This window comes from Pantherophis guttatus, chromosome 2 (genome assembly GCF_059756535.1).
Source record: "Pantherophis guttatus breed Tessera chromosome 2, ASM5975653v1, whole genome shotgun sequence".
NCBI classification, from domain to species: Eukaryota; Metazoa; Chordata; class Lepidosauria; order Squamata; family Colubridae; genus Pantherophis; species Pantherophis guttatus.
Window position 1 is genome coordinate 3,388,466 of NC_142064.1, and position 6,046 is coordinate 3,394,511.

Here is a 6,046-nt window from a genome sequence, read left to right on the forward strand (position 1 = left end):
ACAGAATGACCCAGTTGGAAGTTGGAGCAGTGGGGAAATTCAAAAATTTTCCCTACCGGTTCTGTGGGCGTGGCTTGGTGGGCAGTTGACCGGGTGGGCGTGGCTTGGTGGGCAGTTGACCAGGTGGGCGTGGCTGTACAATTGACTCACACACAATGTAAAAGCTGCTTGACTTCACACAAAATGGCCCCTGCAACAAACAGGAACCTCACAGAGTCACAGAGCACTAAAAAACAAACTATCACACTTTACACAAAAATAACACAAAAGCTGCACAACTGACTCAAAAGCAGCTGGACTTCACACAAAATGGCCCCTGCAACAAGCAGGAACCTCATAGACAGTCAGGCACAGCTGATTTCTCACAGCTGATTGGTAGTAAAAAAAAATGCTAAAAAAAAGTTTTAAAAAAGCTCCGATATTGCCCGGTTCAGCTGATTGTCGTACTTTTTAAAGCATTTTTTAACCATCTGTTTGGGCGAATGGTAGCAATTATCACTATCGGTTCGGGCTCACCTGCCCAAACTGGTAGCATGTCACCCCTGCCTTGGAGGTCTTCTACTCCAAACCACTTCTCAGGCAGGAAAGAGTCAGGGTTCCAGGAAAACCCCCAACTCCAAGGAAAGACTCTGAAGCAAGCATTTCCCAAAGGTGTCTTGACTAGGATAGGTAAACTGGCCCATCTGGGAAAACCCGAACCTGAGAGGTCCAGGTTTTCCCTCAGTAGATCAAAACCCCCCAAACCATCCCCTCACTCCTCAGTCGATCACCTGCCCCACTCACCATCCGTCCATCTCGAGACCTCACTCCGACCACTCCTCCTCCAGATGCAGGATCGCCCTGACCTTGACCAACAGGAAGAATGCGATTATGACCTCAGACAACCCCTCTACTAACCCCCCCCCCACAACTCCTACTTTCCCACCCATGAGAAGATGGCAGCATGGAAGCTTCCGGCCTAATATGGCTTCCAAAGCTGACACCTACGATCAGTTTTGCTCCTAACCATTCCTTCTTTCTCACGGGGTTACACGGCAGATCAAGGTGTCTGCTGTTTCTCCAGAGATCTGAGCTGCTATTCACTTGCTGTATATTTTCTGGATTGGACAAAAATAGTTTCATTACTGGAAGAGACTTCAGATATGAAATAAACGCTAATAAGTCAAACAACAATATGAGATCGTGTTACGCTCAGGGTCCCAGCGTCTGTGAGAGATATACCCTATTAATAATGTCTTTGGGTATTTTGAAGGCCCTCACTGAACATAGTTATCTGCTGTTTCCTTGAGTCACAGCTATTGTCTTAATCAGTTGAACTTTGAACTGAGTAGAATTCTCCAATTATTTCAGAATAAGAGAGTTGGAAGGGACCTTGGAGGTCTTCTAGTCCAACCCCGAGCTCAGGCAGGTGACCCTACAATCATCTCAGACAAATGGTGGTCCAATCTCTTCTGAAAAGCTTCCAGTGTTGGAGTTTCAACTTCAGCTTCAACTTCTGGAGGCCAGTTGTCCCACTGGTTGAATGTTCTAACTGTCGGGAAATGTCTCCTTCATTCTAGGTTGCTTCTCTCCTTGATGAGTCTCCATCCATTTAAGAAGGGATCAGACAGTCAGTTATCTGAAATGGTATAGGTCCGTGATGGCGAACCTATGGCACGCGTGCCACAGCTGGCACGCGGAGCCATATCAGTTGGCACGCGAGCTCAGCTCCGGCGCACATCTGTGTGCCGGCTAGCCAATTTTCGGACTTTCTGGGCCCACCAGAAGTAGGGAAACTGGCCGTTTCCGACCTCTGGAGGGACTCCAGGGGGTGGTGGGGAAGGCCATTTTCACCCTCCCCAGGCTCCTAGAAAGGCTCTGGAGCCTGGGGAGGGTGAAAAATGGGCCTACCGGGCCCACCGTGCCATTGTGTGCCAAAAGTGGGGGGAAGTGTAGGTTGATCATGTGTGCATGCAGGGGGGGTGGGGCGCATAGAATTATGGGTGTGGGCACATGCACGCGCAACCCCCCCGTGCTCCCCCCATTTTTGGCACGCAATGGCAAAACGGTTAGCCATCACTGGTATAGGTTCTCCTGCACTTGACCACGGGGCTGGACTAGAAGACCTTCCAGGTCCCTTCCAGTCAATTGGAGGGATGATTTACCACCAGTTTATCAGGTGCTTAGGAGCCGAGGGCTTGGCAGCACAAGGGAACAACAGCCAATCACCGGCCATCAACCCACCAATCAACCAATCGGAAGGCACCACATAAAAATGAAGCATAGGATGGTCCATATTCCGGTAGAGAGAAGTTCCCTGAAGATGGGCTCCAGCATGAGCTCAAAAGCTCAGAAGACGGAACCAGATCGGACCTTGCAACATTCTCCTGGGACTCCCAAAGCTGCTTTTTCCAGAGGGAACTGGACTTTCTGGTTTTCCTTTGAAAATGTTTTGCTTCTCATCCAAGAAGCTTCTTCAGCTCTCTTGGATGAGAAGCAAAACGTCTTCAAAGAAAAACCGAGAGTGTCCAGTTGCCTCTTGAAAAGGCACCTTTGGGACAACCGTGACTTGGATGGCTGAGAGTCTCCATAGACATTATCCTGGGACGCATAGATTTGCCTTCATTTAATCGACATTAACCATTCATTTCCTTCTCTTTGTCTTTCATTAGCACCGACAGAGAAGGAATTAGGGAGAAATTGAAGGAGGCTTCCTATTATGTCTCCTAAACTGATGTAGGAATTGTCCTAGGAGGCACTCCCAACATTCCTCTTCCGAGCCGTTTTTCTGAAATATAATTTGGTTTCCAAGTGGTCTCTTTTTCAGCAGATGGCAGCACCCATCTGCCTTTTTCTGCTCTTCTAAAATCCTAGCCTGGTCAGGAAGTCTTCAAGGCATGAGAGACCGACAACCAGGAAGTAGGGGAAGAGGTAGATTTAAAAAAAAGAAAGAAAGAAATCCTGGAAGGAGGCAAAGAATACCGATGATGCTGAGAAACTGACCGGGACATGTTCAGAAAGTCCAAACAAGGTATGCCGTATATATCGGGAAATTCCAAAATTGCAAAATCAAATTCTGATTAGTATTTTTTTACAGAACTTGGCTGAGGGAAGACTCGTAAGATTATGCCACCATCTGCTGGAGGAATTTGGAAAGACGTGGCAGAAAGTGGAGAACGAAAAGAAAGGAAACCCAGGCTGCCTTGGGGTAAGGTAGTCCTCGACTTAAAACGGTTCATTTAGTGACCATTCAAAGTTTTACAACGGCACTGAAAAAAGTGACTTAGGACCGTTTTCCACAGCATTTCCCAGGGTCACACAATCCAGATCCAGACACTTGGCCACTGATTCACATTTACGACGGTTGCAGTGTCCCGGGGTCACGTGATCCCCTTTTGCGACCGTCTGACCAGCAAAGCCAATTCACTTAACAACCTTGTTGCTGATTTAACAACTGCAGAGATTCACCTAACAATGGTGGCAAGAATGGTTCGTAAAATGGGACAAAACTCACTTAAAAATGTCTCACTTAGCAACAGGAATTTTGGGCTCAATTGTGATCGTAAGTTGAGGACCAACCATGTTTCAATGGCCATCAGTGTGAAAAAGGGACGTAAAACACTTTCTTCAGTGCTATTGTAGCTTCGAACGGACACTAAATGACTGGTTATAAGTTGAGAACTACCTGTCCTGATATTTCTATGCCTTTTTGGTCCCCCTTTCTCCACTTTGGGGCATCTACCATAATTAGACGCTCTTCTTTTCTAAAGGAAAGAAGAATTAGGGGCGACATGATAGCAGTTTCCCAGTATTTGAGGGGCTGCCCCAAAGAAGAGGGGGTCCAATTATTCTCCAAAGCACCAGAAGGCAGGAGAAGAAACAACGGAAACTCATCAAGGAGAGAAGCAACCTGGAATTAAGGAGAAACTTCTTAACAAAGAAGACAATTAGCCAGTGGAACAGCCTGCCACCAGAAGTTGTGGGTGCTTTATCAATGGAGGCTTTTAAGAACACAAAGTTAGCTCAGATTGTGTAGGTTCTCCTGCTTGAGCAGGGTTGGGCTAGAAGGCCTCCAAGGTCAGGGGTGAAATGCTCCTGCTTCTGACCAGATTGCCCGATCCGGTAGCGATGGTGGCGGGTGGTTCGGAGAACCGGTAGCAAAATCCCTGCGCGCCCCTCCCCCCATGCCCAGCTGAGCCGCACGATCATCAGAGGCTTTTTTTTTTACTCTTAAAAGCATTTTTTCTACAACCTCTTCTGCCAAAAAAATGCTTTTAAAAGTAAAAAAAAAAGCCTCTGATGATCGTGCGGCTCAGCTGGGATCCTCAGAGGCTTTTCAATGCATTTTTTAAAAAGCCTCTCCGATGATCCCAGCTGAGGTTTTTTTTGTTTTGTTTCGTTTTTTTTAATTTGATTTATATGCCGCCCTTCTCCGGAGACTCAATGGGGCTTACAATGCGTTAAGCAATAGCCTTCATCCTTTTGTATATTTATACAAAGTCAGCTTATTGCCCCCACAAACTGGGTCCTCATTTCACCTACCTTAGAAAGGATGGAAGGCTGAGTCAACCTTGAGCCTGGCGGGATTCGAACTTACAGTAATTGCAGACAGCTGGTGTTAATCACAATACTATTAGTCTGCTGAGCCACCAGGCCCTTTTTGCCTGATCGGCAGAGAGACTTTTTTAAAAAATGCTTCGAAACGCCTCTGATGATCCCAGCTGTGTTGCCTGATCGGCAGAGGCTTTTCAAAGCATTTTTTTGCATTTGCAGAAAAAATCCTTTGAAAAATTAAAAAACAAAGTTGGTCACACCCACCCAGTCATATTACCCACCACCACCACCAAACCACGCCCACAAAACCGGTAGTAACAAATTTTCCATTTCATCCCTTCCAGCTCTATTCCATTTTTCTTCTTCTATTCTAAAAACAATTTCCCCTAGGAGACGCACATGAATATATGATTATTTACAATGTCTGTACTGAACAACTCCCTTAATCCATTTAAAAGTCATTAAATCGATCACGGATCCAGGGTGACCTGGTTTATGACCAGTGCTTGGTAGCTCAGCAGACTAAAAGCATTGTGATTAACACCAGCTGTCTGCAATTAAAGTTAAGTTTGAATCTCGCCAAGGCTCAAGGTTGACTCAGCCTTCCATCCTTTCTAAGGTAGGTGAAATGAGGACCCAGATTGTGGGGGCAATCAACTGACTTTGTATAAATATACAAAAGGATGAAGGCTATTTACGCATTGTAAACCGCCCTGAGTCTCCGGAGAAGGGCGGCATATAAATCAAATTAAAAATAAAATAAAATAAAATAAAAATTCACGGCTGAAAGTCGAAAGGACTGCCAGGAACAGATATGAGGAGGGGACCAGTGCTCGGCCACCTTCTGGCTTAACAAACTAAGTTGAGAAACGTCGCATGCTTTCCAAATACGATCAGGGCCCATGGGAAGACGCCTTTGGGATCCAGGGAAGGCTTTTATACAATGCTCCATCTATGTGGATAATAATGAGCATCTTTTTGGAGGACATTTGATCTCCCCCCATGGGAGTGCTTGGCTCTCTGCATCTGCCCTACTCTAGGCGTTCCTATTTCTGCTGGAAGATGACCAAGAGTGGAGATGTTCCAGATATCGTCGATGGTTGATGGTTGCTACCACCCTTCTCCAATAGCACCTGTGGCTCTGTGACCTTCTCGTGGAACCTTCTCCTCTCTCTGACATTAAATTGTTCTGTCTTTCTCCAGGGCCTGTTTCCACAATCTCCCTGCCAGGTCTTGTTTCCACGACATTCCTTCGTGGTCCTTCGCGGTGTAAGAATTATCTTCGTGCTTCCTCGCTTTCCCCAAAGACCAGCTGGAAGGCAGGTGCCCAGAGGGTCATTGGTTGCCCCCTCCCCACTTTGGAAGACCTTTATAGCTCCCACTGCCTTAAGAAAGTTCAAAACATCCTTAAGGATCCATTTCATCCTGGGGTCCCCTTTTTTTGAACTATTACCATCTGGCAGGCGGTACAGGACAATAAAAACTAGGACAAAGAGGCTGAACAACTGCTTCT